We start from the raw sequence: 14,494 nt of genomic DNA, 5'->3' as shown, positions 1-14,494 counted from the left end.
ATCAAAGTTCATGAGTTAAATTGCAAACTGCGACTCACTACAAGAATGGTGGCCTGCTGGGTTCAGTAGACCACAATGGTTGTGATGACTTTTTGAATATTTTTTCTATCTAATTGCAGGCAGTTTTCCTTATAGAAAAGTGGTCTGCATTGAAAAAAAAAGTCTTAAACTTTTGAAAATGTTGTTTGAGCGCAGCCTTCCAAAGTACTGCCTATTCTCCAAGAAGTTTTTTTTTTACTTTCACAAAGTGGAAGGGGCTTCAAAGGAACCCATAACCGTGGCTTATCACCCAATTTTAGGAGCCAGTAAAATGTCAATGTTTTGTGACCAGATTTCTATTGCAAAATATTAATTCGTAGCATAACGATTTTCTGTTCGAAAGGGAAACCCCAGTCACGCACCTTCCAAATACTGATTCATTGTCGCCCATCTAAACTCAAACATATGTTTAGTACATTTCAAAAAGCCATATAGTGGCTGCAAAGCCTGGGATTTAGTGAATCACAGGCTTTGTGACTGCTAAAATTGCCTTGTATATCTGGTATTTTAAAAGCATTCACCTTGAGACACACATTGTACAGAAGCACAACCACAAGGACATTGAAAAGTGTGTGAGGATTGTCGCACAACTTGTAAGCAAAACAGAAAATAAAACGGAGAAAATCTTAATCATCATCATCATTTTATTGCATGATTACTTAAAATCTTCGCAAACAAAGAAAATTATACAGGAGACAAAACATATGTACATAAAAATGCTCTCTGAGAGGCAATATTCCACATATGGGCTTCAGTACAGTAAATAAAAAAAAAGAATAAAAACCTAGACTGGTTGCCCTTCACAGACACTAAATCAAAAACCTAAGGGCCCTTTGTGTGGGCCATCAGTTCAGCTTGAACCAGCTTGATAAACTTCCCATGTTTGGCCAGGTCAGCAGGTTCCTTTAAAGCGGACACCAGGGATATTGCCTCCGTGCAAGTTCTTAGATTATGGCGAAGAAAGAGAGGTCTTAGGAGGGAGCGACCTGCGTTCATTAGGGCTGGACAGCAGCACAATAGGTTGATAAAGATTTCGAATTTATATTCACAGAGCCGCGACCCCTGATGATGGTAAGGGAGCTCCATTTCGGGTTTTGCTCTTTTGTCCTCAGGCCGAGCAATCTTAAAAATGTATGATCCACTTGACATAAAGAATGATTAAAACAAAAGCCGCTGTAGTGCAGCGACCATGAGGGGATAGAGTGCTCTACAACTGATGTTGACGTAACATGACTGTCTGTCTTAACGCATTAAATTGTTTAGCAACGGCTGTCGGAAGTAGGACTTTTAAATTATTTATAATGCACTAAACTGATGGACATGGGGCTGGTATCTGGAGTTGATTTAATGTACTTTTATTGTTTATTGTATTGCAAAGGTTTTTTTAATCATGAATAAAGTTTAATGAATTGTAAAGACTCTGCCCACCACCCATCAGTACAGGCATGTAATGACCTGTAAACACGACTGCACATCCATAGACCTATCTATACAGGCATGAGATGCCCAACAATTGCAACTCCACTCTGCTGCACATTCCAGAAGTAAAAGGATGGAACAGATCACAGACACAGCTCAACATCCACCACATCACTACAGCATCCAATATTGCCATGGATTACTTCAGCTTTGTTCTACACTCGTGGTTGCTCCCTTCTCTACTAGTCCAATGATGGGCATCCATTTGCCAAGGCACTTGCGCTGGCAATGGCAGATGTCTCCAAGAGACCAAAAGGCTGTTTTGTTGAATGTTTAATCTGCTGATTTATGTTCACTTTGACTCATCTTTTATCTTTTGTAAAAGAACCCAATGTTTAGATCCTTTAATGGCTTCTCAAGGACATTCCACGTTCATTTTCCTTTCATGTTATTTGAAAAGCATTTTCATGGCTTTGCAAAGCTTATAAAAACATGTAGTGATATACATTTGAATTGTTCAAACTAGTTCTATAGACAATCCCCCTACTGATGCAAATGCTCAAGGGTCCTTCTAAGTCATGTTATATACCTTTGCAATTAAACAAATAAAAAATCCCTTTCTATTTTAGTTGTGTTTTCACAAATTTCATCTCCCCAAAATGGCAGGCATGATACTCAGGCCAGTTTCTGAAAGAGATGTGCAATTTTGCGAATGCAAGGATTTGAACAAAATTCGTGAGCTCCATTCTTTGGAAATCTCTAGAATGCAAAACACAGGGGCTGCTTCAGAAGCGTTTGTGCCAGTAAGAAATGTTACCACTGTCACCAAGGGGCAGCTCGGTGAATGGGTAGACCGATCCACTTGAGAGTTGTGGGATGAATTTTGTTAGGAGACCCACCCAAAGCCTGCAGCAAAGCCACATTCCAATATGTGCCAACATCCCAACTTCAACCCTTGTTGAATGGACCATAGCCCAAGGTTCACCCTGTACTGGCACCTAGCTCGCAACTTCAGATCACCCACCCTACTGTCGCCTGTGGACCTCTCTGACACCTCCTTCCACAGAAGGTCTCAAGTAACTCAAAAGTCATCTGGTATTTTTGACAATGTCCTGTTTCTGGAAATCTCGCCCTTGGGACACCCTAAAGAAATAAATCATTAGAGGGTGATATGGGAAGCTGTTCATGTCAAAATGACAGCTGTACAAATATGACACCCAATGAAATACACAACACGCAGTAAAAAGAATATAACACAACCAGAATGGATATAACATATTTCAAAGCCAATATGATACATGGCAGAATCAACCTACCAAGCAGCAAAACCAAACTGGTGAACAGCGGAATGAATACTTTGCTTTTTGAAATTGGTTGAAAAACAAATTCCAAACTGAATAAAACATATACTAAGATATATGCCATTTGTACTGAAATGAATATGGCCTATACTGAAAAGAATATAGCAAGCACGGAAATTAATATGATGCATTAAATTGAGTATATCTGCTGGAGTGATTGGCATGTGTTAGAAGAAAGATGACACATGTTGAAATTAATTTAATGATCTTAAGTGAATATAACCTTCAGTGAAAGGAGCATGGCCCCTGTTAAAATGATTATAAAGCATTTGAAATATAATATATTACGAGTTGAAAAGATACACTTTGAAATGAACATTAGACATATTGTAATGAATATGACTGGTGTTGAAATTAAAATGACCCACATTGAAATAAATATGGCTCATATTGAAATGATTATGACACAGTTTAAAATAACTATAAGATGTCTGAACTTTAACAGGATATGTTGAAATAACAATAAGCCACAATGAAACAATTGTTACATATGTTTAAATGAATATGAAATTCAATTAAATTAGTATGACAACTGTTAAAATGAATATGACCCATGCTAAAATTAATACAATATGAACTTAAATCAATATAGAATTAAGTAACAGTACAATGACAAAACTCAAGATTAGTACGACGCGTTGAAATGACTATGAGATGCATTAAAATTATTTGTAACAACGCAAAATAAACATGGCCATTGATAAAATCAATATAATCTGTGTTTAAATAAATCTGACATATGTTAAAATGAATATGATCCATGTTGAAATAAATAATATATATATTGAATAGATTATGTGATATATTTAAATTATTATGACTCCTTTTCAATGGAATGTAACGTATTAAAATAAATATGACTCATGCGAATCTGAATATGATATGCAGTGAAATGAATATGGTATGCATTGAAAGTAATAAGGCCTCAGTTAAAAATAACTTGACATGCTTAAAATGAATATGACCTATTCTGAATAATATATAACATTTATTGAAACAAATAAGGCACACAATGGAAAGAATATGACACATTTTGAAGTGAATATAACATATTTTGAAATGAATATGACAAGGATTGAACGCAGTATAAAACATGTTTAAATGAATGTGGCACCTGCTGAAATGAAAATAGCCTGTGTCAAAATGAATACAATGTGCACTGAAATTAGTAAGACAGTCTTTGAAGATAATATGAAAAACTGTGAGATGAATGGGTCATGCAATGAAGACTAAAACACATGTTGAAATAAATGTTTTATACCTTGAATTATGGGTCTGCATTATTAGCCGGAATGATTACCTGTGCATAGGGACACCATGTCACCAGGACATTACTTCAAAATATAGAAATGTGCCATTTCTTCTTGCCAGTTTTGCTGCCACTGTGTAGGTAAGCCATCTAGCTACATCTCTGAGTCATCTGAACACTACACTGGACACATCCATCATTCTTGAAAGCCTTCTTCAAACAATACATCTCCTGGCAGCTATTTTAAGGATTTTTAATCCATTTCAATCCTTCGCTGGAAAAAGCCATCAACTCCTGCAAACCTGGCATCTGTGCACCACAGCATTTGATCGCAAAAGAAAGTAAAAAAATAAATGTGCCTGAACTGCAGGTTGTAAAAGAGGAGCCGGCTCATGGACTATATGCTCCAAAATTCTATAGCCCATGTCAGAGGGAAGAACTGATAGCAGTTTGTGCAGAATGTCAATGGAGTTATTTCACACCCTGACAGTGGAAGATGGCAATAAGAGGTTTTAAGACCTCATATTCCTGCCAGAAGCGACTCTCAAAATGTAGACCCGAGAGCCTTGCAACTGAGGGAGGAGCTGCAGCAGAGCTATACGTGACTCCCTTAGTGGAGGAGATTCACCATTTAATAAGCCTGACTATTACTAAGGGAATACAGTGTGGGCTGAAGAAAGAGGAAAGAAGAATCTATATGAGCACCTGACACTGTGGCACTATTCCTGTACTTGTGCCAATCAACACACTTCAAGTAAATATGGCAAGTGCATTAGGGAACACTAATTTAATGCAATGCAAACCCACTTATGATAGATAAGTGATGCAAGATTGTCCAGTGTTAGATAAGTAGTTGCATCCACCAGATTTATCACAAATAACCCAGATGAGAGACAAATTCTATGCCTCAGTGCAACGCTTTGAAGGTAACATCTACAATGTTCCCTTGAGTTATAAGGGATTGGAACAAATGCCTGCTGGGTAAGATATCACTCATGACAACAAAAGAGAAGGCAGGGCTTGCAGGTCAAAGTCCAATGAAATGTTGGCCATTGCAACTCAAGGTGATAGCATAAGAAACATTGCTCAGATGCAGCTTATAGTCAGAGACCTCGTGGTATAATGTCATAGTCATTGCATGTCCTTAGTTGCTAAAGTTATCATATAAAATCATCACTGGAACTCAACTCAGCATCACCTGCCACTCCTCCTGCAACTCCCTGGAACAACCACCTAACTACAGGAGAAAAACTTGGGTTGTTAGATAGTAGGGGTTAGGGTGGCAGTTAGAAATGAGCTCGCTAAGGGTATATTTGGTGTACTTGTAAGTTCCTTTCCATGATTGTTTGTGGCATATGTGACAGTAAAAGGGTTCTGTATTGAAATGAGATATATTGGGCTTGCCATGGTCATAGATATTGTGATTTCTTTCATTTTGTTTCTTGCCTAGTTTTGGGGGGGGGGTTCTTAAATGTAAAACTATATGTTCACACATTTTTAACAAGACCTTATTTCACATCTAGGCTATATAGTCTGGTGAGGGTTGCATTTATGATGCTCTCATCCAGGAGCCCTGTTCCCTGGTGTTGATTGTTTCATGTCAGTAAGTTGTGTGGGCTTTGACACTTCTGGGCACAATGTTATCATTTGCTATGCTAATCCACAAGCCCCCAGCAAGTGAAACATTTCAGTGGTACCTCCACCTGTTGGACAGCTTTTCAGCAACTTGTAATGACACTTTTAATTCGGAGCAAATATTACTTGTAATTGGGCTGAGTGGTGTCATCACACAAAACCATGCTGCAATACTGTTCCACACAGCTTGTAAAGAGAACACGCGTCTGTATTTATAGCCCCTAAACTCCTGGTACTGCATTTCCTTGAACCACAAACTTCTCACGCTTCATGCCCAGGTGATGTATCTTAAAAGGGTTTATTCGCTTTTCAGTGTGTGTTTTCATTTCATGGGATGCCATACCAATTTTAGGGAATGCAATATAAATCTCTCCATGTCACATTCATTTCAAAGTATATCATCATCATTTTAATATATTCCATGTTCATATAAACATCATCATATTTATATCAACACATGCCTTACTCTTTTCATTAAATGACTCAATTATCCTACAGGGTTTTATATTATCTTCGAAGATTGACTTATTACTTTTAATGTATGCACTAATCATTTTGACTTGGGCAATATTCATTTCACCAGGTGTAATCTTAATTTCAACCCTTGCCATATTCATTTCAATGTATATTAAATTCTCCTCAAAATGTGTCATGTTATTTTCAGTGCTTGCCATATTTGGTTCTACAAATGGTATATTCATTTAAGTCATATTAATTTGAAGGCTTGTCAAATTTTTTTGAACAGAGATCCTATTACTTTTAATGTATGCCATATTAAGTTGACCAGACGTTATATTCAAATCAGGATAAACCATGTTTATTTTAATGTATGTCATATTCCTTTGATAACGGGTCATGTTCAATTCAACATATATCTCAAACAATTCAATGTATCTCATATGTATTAAAACATGGGTCATATTCAACGCAGTACATATTCATATCAACATAGGTCATATTGGTTTTTAGCAACGGTTATATTTATGTTAAAGCATTTTATATCATATCAATGCATCTTAATCATTTCTTCATACACCATACTAATTTCAAGGTGTGTCCTTTTCATCTCAATGCATTTTATATTGATTTCAATGTATGCAGTGTTAATTTTAGTGTCGGTCCCAATCGTTTTTTCATTTGTCATACTAATTTAATCTAATTTCATTATCATTTGAACATGGGTCATGTTTATTTCAATATGGTTTATACAACTTTCAACATGTTTGCATTAATGTTCATGTGTGTAATAAGTCATTTTAAGGTGTAACATTTCAGTACGAGTCATATTTATTTCAGTGGGGGTCATATTCATTTCAGCATCAGTTATATTTATTGCAATAGTTTTAGTGTTTATTTTAAAGTCTGCCATATTCTTTTCAATTTGTATTATATTATGTCAAAATACAATATATTTATTATAAAGTAAGTCGTATTAATTTCATTGAAGGTTATATTGATTCCAGGGCATATTATTCATTTCAACATGTGTCATTTTTCTTAACATGTATCAATCACTTCATCTGATGTTGTATTCATTTTATGCAAGTCATATTCATTTTAGTGTGGGCCCAAAACGTTTGAGAATGGTTCACATATATTTGAATATATATTTTATTCAGTTTAGCTAATATGTTATACAAACCGTCCAATAACTAAAATATTCATGTTGCTGTGTATCATAACATTTTTGCTGCGTGGCATGTTAATTTTGTCTCATATACTTGGAGTAAAATACTCAATATATATGTTGTGTGTTTTAGAGTTTTTGCTATGTGCTATGCATTTCATGGTGTATCATCTTTGTAAAACTGCAATTCTGACTCAAAACCGGTCCATACAAAAACCCTTTGCACTAAAGATGGGCAAAATGTATTATCATTTTTCTTGACAGAAATGTATGGAATTTCTGGTTCAGCATAAGGGTTATTTTTCATAAAGCTCTTAGATTTAGATGCAATGGGTGTAAAAAGAAATGGTCTTAATCTCCTGTTTGTGCCCAGCCTGGTATTGAAACCGGGATGCAAACTGTGCAGGTCAATCCTGGTGCATACAGTCCAGGCAAATAACTCACATGTGCTAATTTATTCACCGTGCAGTGGGAATAACATGAGCTATTAGCTAAGTATTTGCCAAGCCAAGGTTCGTACAGCTGAATGTGTTGGAAAGAGAGCACCAAACCCCTGCACAATCAGTAATTACCCAATGTACAACTGTCTCCAAGAAAGGCCTCACAATCTGTGGCTTGGATGAACTCAAGGACATAATGTTCTTCTCTTTCACAATACTGTGGTCCAGATAAACGTTCTACAAAAGATCTTTTGCAGCATAGATTCTACATACGTTTTCCACACTGGATGGGATTTATTACTATGAAAGTTATCTATTTCGCCAAGTGGTGAAAATTATCTCAGTATATCAAAAATAAATCCACACACTTTGCTATGAATCAAAAAGCGAAAGTTGGGAACGTCCAAAAATGATGAAAGCAAACTTTGCACAACCCTATTCCTTAATAGGTACATGAGTGATGGTGCCCACAAAGGAAGATTTATTTGGACAATCCAACTTCATTCTGTAGTGCTTCCTGTGTCAAAGTTGGATGTAAAAACTCCAAGATGATACAACTTTTTTTTTAGTCAATTTATGTAAGTACTTTTTAAAATTAACTGCTTGGAGCCTTTTTACAGCACTTAAGGAACTTTGAGGGTCATTCTGACCCTGGCGGGCGGCGGACGCCGCCCACCTGGCGGGAACCGCCAAATGGCCGTCGGAGGCCATTCTGACTTTCCTGCTGGGCCGGCCGGCGCCCGCCAAGGGAGCGCCCACCGGCCCAGCGGGAAAGGCCCTGCAACACAGAGGCCGTCTCCAAATGGAGCCGGCGGTGTTGCAGGGGTGCGACGGGTGCAGTTGCACCCGTCGTGAATTTCACGGTCTGCAATGCCGACAGTGAAAATCTCCCTGGGGCCCTGTTAGGGGGCCCCTGCACTGCCCATGCCAGTGGCTTGGGCAGTGCAGGGGCCCCCAGGGGCCCCACGACACCCGTTCCCGCCATCCTGTTCCTGGCAGTAACAACTGGATGGCGGGAAGGGGGTCGGAATCTCCATGGCGGCGCTGCTTGCAGCGCCGCCATGGAGGTTCTGCCCAAGCAGGGGAAATCCGGCGGGAAACCGCCGGATTCCCTTTTCTGACCGCGGCTTTAACGCCGCGGTCACAATGGGCAATGAAGCACCGCCAGCCTGTTGGCGGTGCTTCCGTTGCCCCCGGCCCTGGCGGTCTTGTACCGCCAGGGTCGGAATGAGGCCCTTTGAGTGCAGAATCTGCAGTAAGTCTCCCATTGGAAGAAAGTAGCTATACAAAAAGTCTTCCAGGAGGTTTGTCCTATCAGATCTGTCGATGACTGTCATTTGGGGGAGGGGGGTGGCTGCGGGGTACGATGACTCCAGACCTTTCATGATGGTTATCTAGGGTGGTGGGCGTAAGGAGGAATAAAGCTAGACCTGTCTCGGTGTGAGCAGAAGCCTTCTTCAAGGTGCCTATCTTTGGGACTTTTTGAGGAACATGAATCTGGTTTGGGGCCTTAGCCGTGGCAGTAATTGCTCTAGAGTTAGGTCCCAGAACTCTGATAGTTCTAGCTCCATTATAATGTAAGAAAGTAGATCTATGAATATTGGACATACAACTCGTTAAAAAACACCATTTGCTGTGGAAAAATGTTTCGGAATTCAACTATTTAAATGGTGTAAAAACCTGGTCAGGAATGGCTGTATAGTAAAAACGTTCAGTGACCAACACACAGAAACAAAGCAAAGTTTTAAATAGCTTGATGGCTGCAGGCTTGGTTTTAGTGCTCTTGTGTGTGCTCAAAAAATATCTATAACCCAGTGGGGTCACTATAATTGGGAAGCAGCCACAGACATATGGACACAGGCTTGGGTCTTTCTCAGTGCCCTCTCCACCATTTTGGCTCATTGGAGAGTGGTAGTGTGTCTGTTTTCTCATCGTTTTCTAATTCTTTAGCTTACTGGGCATAGTTTTCTTAACACAGTCATCTTCCCTAGGTTTTAACCTCTTTCTGAGCCTCTTTCATTCCACTTTTCCTTATTGTCTCCAGCCACCCTCCAACTGAAGCTATTTGGTGCCATCAAGTGCCCTATTGTGGCCATTTGTAGTGGCACCATTAGGCAGATACCTGTAGTGGTCTTAATTTTGCAGTTGTCCTGATATGGTCCATCACTAAAATAAACCAGCAACTGACTTACATTGTACATCGCTGGTTGCTATCAATTGCATAGTTTGGGAATTTTAGAGTGCACCCAAGAAACTGAGGTGGTCTCCAGACACTTTAAACCATCCATACCTGGAGCTTTGTGGTAGACCATGTTGAGAAGTTAGGAATTATTTCTACTGGAACGCATTCATAGCATACAGGACTTTGAGGTGGACATAAGCGGTGGCTGAGACTGGCTGAGCAGCACAAAGCACAGTATCCGTGGTCAACACAGTGAGTGGGCACTTCCTATCCCTCTCGCTGTGTTATGTCAGGTTATTGATTAAACTAACATCCTAGGAGACCTGGAGTCTCAGGAGCAAGAGCCCTCAAGCATCACAATGGATGACTGGTATCATCATCAGACCAGACAAATCGCTCCACCAACTAAGTACGGCCGTTCTTAGTTGGTGGAGCGATTTGTCTGGTTAATTCCGATAACGAGCAAGACTCCTCCATGCTAACTAGATACGCAACCCCCAGCGTATTTTTTCTGTTCTCTCCAACCTGTGCTGGTGCCTGTTTGTAGGCATCCTTGTCTGTATAGTCGAACCCACTAGTCACTATCAGAACAGTACGGCTTAGAGCCCCCTTCGGAGAGCCCGTCAGGCCTTGCAGCGCCGGCCTGGCAAGGAGCATTTCCCGATGATGATACCAGTCATCCATTGTGATGCTTGAGGGCTCTTGCTCCTGAGACTCCAGGTCTCCTAGGATGTTAGAGTAGTTTGGAACAGTGTACCTTTGTTTATATCACTACAGTTGGGAGACTGTACACTGGACCATATAACCTCCCGGTCCCTCCCCACCTTTTGTATCTATATTGATTAAACTACACTGCAGGGCATTTAAATCCTTATTAGCAACATATGCCCTCAAGGAGGCACAAGCCCTGAAGGCGAAGAAGTTAACCATGTCTCAGATACACTCACCCCAGGATTATGCATGAGCAGTTTGAGTATTCCCGAACCACTGCCTACTCAGTGTCTCTTTCTCCTGGTACTTAACCGCGCATCTCTGTTGCTTCTTTGTGACTCCCCCCCAGTCATTCTCTCACTTTACTGACACACATCTCGCTCCACTTCCATGCAGGCCTCATCACTATACCTTCCTCTGATTTCTTTGGTCTCTCGCGCTCTGCCACCTTTTTATTCTCTCTTCACTTCTCTCTGCTTCTGTAGCTTTGGGTCCCACCAGAGATCTTTTTCACTACAGCGCAATCTTCTTCCCTGTCTCTTGCTGAGACTGCAATCGCTGAAACCCACCATCTTCTTTTCTACGGCATTATCAATCTTTCTCTGCACCTCTACTTATAACCATCCCCGCTTCACCACTCCAATTACAGCTTTCAACAAATTAACCAACCTCTCCGCTCCCTCTTGCTTCATCTGTCACTCTAGCATTTTACCTCCCACGCATTTCTGTTCCTTTATGTGTCTTATCTCTCTCTTTCCACCTTTATCCACTCAGCTATATCCAATCCAGCCATAGGTCCATGCGTCTGTCCTTCCATCCAACCAGCTTGCAACCAGCAACTGTGCCAGCCCAAGGCCCACCTCTCCCTAACTCCAAATCAGTTTCTTTTTTTAATCTGCTCTCCCCTCCTCCATCCGTTTTACCACTTCTGGAGTTCATTTACTGCAACCTTTGCTATATCAATTTACTTTTCTCTTGGGACTTTAATCTGTCCCCCCTTATAAACAGTATTACCCGAACGTGTAAATCTCCACTATTGAAGACGATATTTACCTTTCCCAGAAGTTAGGATGCAATTCACTTTTTAGCTTATTGGATTTGGGACTTTGTTTTCACGCCTTTATTTTATGTTTCTGGACTACAGATTAAAGCTGAAAGTTATATTTCTTTGGGTCAAGCACAACATGTCCTCAAACTCAACTCACTTTCCTTCCCAGCATCCTCAGCGATAGATTAGCTCCTCCCCTGCGCCTTCATTCATCCCCCTTATGCACACAGGAACTAGACAGAGAGGTGGACAGGAAGTGCGTCAGAAGCAGCGCTGCAGGGATGACAACTGATGGAGCCATGATAGTTAAATCTGCTTATGTTTAGGAAAGCTAAAAGTCTTGAAGGTAGGACGCTGACCATGTACTATCTCAATTAAACCAAAAGGTTTGCTTAAGTTAAAAAAAATACAGTTATCTGAGGTCATAGCGCACTCATTTGAAATAGCTCCCGGCAGTGTACGGCTGAAAGTACAGCTGTGTGTGTCCCCAAGGGCGGGATATATCTGCCAAGAATTCTCTACAAGCACAGAGAGAAACAGAATCAGAGAGTGATGAAGAGGGATTTGACGGTAAGAAAGTAATCTGAGACTGTCCTTGTCCACTCTACAAGTGTATGCAGCTGCTTCACCACCTAAAAAAACATATAAACTGTGCCAAAACTACAGAGGTAAATGGAAGACAGTCCAGAGGGGCGGGGTCGACGGGGGGGGGGGGAGGAGGAAGGGGAGAGAGAAGCGTTAATCACCGAATAAAGAACACCGGTGATTCAAAATGAGTTTTTCACGTTTTTTGTATTAAAGTTCAGGAGCGTAACACAGGTCCCCGCAGCCACTACTGCGCACGTGGGCTCCTAGTCCTTCTAGGGGTTGGGGGCATTTTTTCCAAAACCAATGAATATCTGTGAGATATGGGAGGCTCAGGGACCCCTTCTAATATTTCGAAGGGGTGGGGTCCATTATTTCATGGTAGGTCACTGGTTTAGTTCTACGCTATCTAACCGCGTGCAGTAGCGACTCCAGGGGTCTCTTGCTCAGTGTGAGACACTTAAGTGTGCATTTTGTTTCTCCACCTCCGCCAGGCAAGCCAAGTTTTTTTCTTAGGTAACTATGGCAATTACCAGCAGAGCCATTGCATAGGAATTCTAAATGAAAATGGCGGAGACCAAGTTCAGATTGGCCTTTAGGGCAATCTGGCAGTGCCCAGTGGAGTGGTCTGAAATGTAGTGTGTGGGCTACTTTTTGAACTGTTTGTGGGCTTGTTTTATGGCCTGTGGGCCGGTTTCCACTGCTAAGGTCCCTGATATTAAAACAAGCTCAAATCCAAGCAGTCTTCCATACCTTGCAAAACACTTGTACAGCATGTCTTTAAAAGTTCTAAACTGCCTGATTTGCAAACATTGGACACTTATTTACTTGTCAAATTCACTAAGGAGGAGCCACTATTGTTTTGGTGCCTGGGCCAGGTTTCTGTCCCAGTCTCAGTCCAACCCTGGAGGTGCCTTTCTCATGTTAGCCTCAGCATGGCTGAGCTTGAGACCTGGGGTCAGTGCTTAACTTGTAAATAACAAGCATTTGTAATGCAATGGGTTTCGTGTTTGCTCAAGTTAGAGCTACTGGCGTTATAAATTCCTAACTGACTTTTCTTAGATTAACAATGAAAAGTGAAATAGTTGACATAAGCGAGCCGATTCAAAGTGCCACGGCTGCAATGAGCCTGAACGCGAAGGAGAGACAAAAAATGGAAAAAGAAGTTCGATCACAGTCAAACGTATCAGAAAACGTGCAATTATCCATGTAACAGGGTGGATGGCCAAGGTGGTAACAAAACTTCCCCAAGGAGAGACAAATGTAAAGCATTTACCAACGATAACAAAGGATTTTTGAAAGGCAAGCCCATGAACGAGTGATAGTGATGGGTGTGTGGTGGGGGTGGTTTAAAGCCCACAGATAGACTACAACAGGCCATAGCGCTTGTGTGCTCAATCTAAAAACATGCTGGTGCCCAAAGCTCGTCTCTGGAACACGCAGCTGCTGCATTTAAATGTGCGAGCACAGAATACTGAGGCAGCATAATTCTAAGGCCATCTCGGGCCTCTTCAATTCATTTACAGCCACTCCCTGCCCTTTCTGCTCACTGTTGCAGCTTTCTCCCTTTGTGACGCTTTTCCATCTTTCTCTTCCTCCATCTTTCCCATTAGTGACTTTTGCTTGCAGTAACTTCCTGATGCAGAAAATAAGCGTGGGCCCTCAAAAATAAATGCTGGTGCCCACCCACCGGCAACCACCGGCTCAAATTAAGCTCTGTCTGGAGGGTAATTTTTTTTTTATTTCTTTCCAGTATTATGTGACATAGCTTATACTTTGTGAAATGTAAAGTTTTCTTTGCTATATCACTTGCACATAGCAAAACCCAGCACAAGATTAAAAGTGCCAAGAATAAATCTGAAAACTTTTGACAATGTGCACAGAAGATCTTTGGAAAATATACAGTTGCAGAGAAATAATCTGCAGACAATTTTGGCTTTGTTTGACCAGAGGGAAATCTTACAATCCAGAACAAAACAAAGATAAAGCAGGTAATGTTGCAACCTTGATCAAGGGCAGAACTCAAGTACTGCACACTACTTCAATGGCAGGAAAAAAAACTTTGCCCACTTCTAATTGAGACGTGCCACCAGCGTGGTACTTCAACAGTGTGCCTATCATCCTTTTTCTTCATCAGTTGTCTATCTACATTTTGGCTTTGTTGTCTGTTGTCATCGATCTTGCACACTTTACAAACC

General features: G+C 40.7%; 1 protein-coding gene across 2 annotated transcripts in view; it reads right to left on the bottom strand.

Annotated features, from left to right (window-relative positions):
• CDH4 (cadherin 4) overlaps positions 1 to 14,494 on the bottom strand; it is a 1,524,317-nt gene that overhangs the window by 566,061 nt on the left and 943,762 nt on the right. The gene's annotated exons all lie outside the window — the stretch shown is intronic.

This window comes from Pleurodeles waltl, chromosome 7 (genome assembly GCF_031143425.1).
Source record: "Pleurodeles waltl isolate 20211129_DDA chromosome 7, aPleWal1.hap1.20221129, whole genome shotgun sequence".
NCBI classification, from domain to species: domain Eukaryota; kingdom Metazoa; phylum Chordata; class Amphibia; order Caudata; family Salamandridae; genus Pleurodeles; species Pleurodeles waltl.
This window is presented reverse-complemented; position numbering and strand designations above follow the sequence as displayed.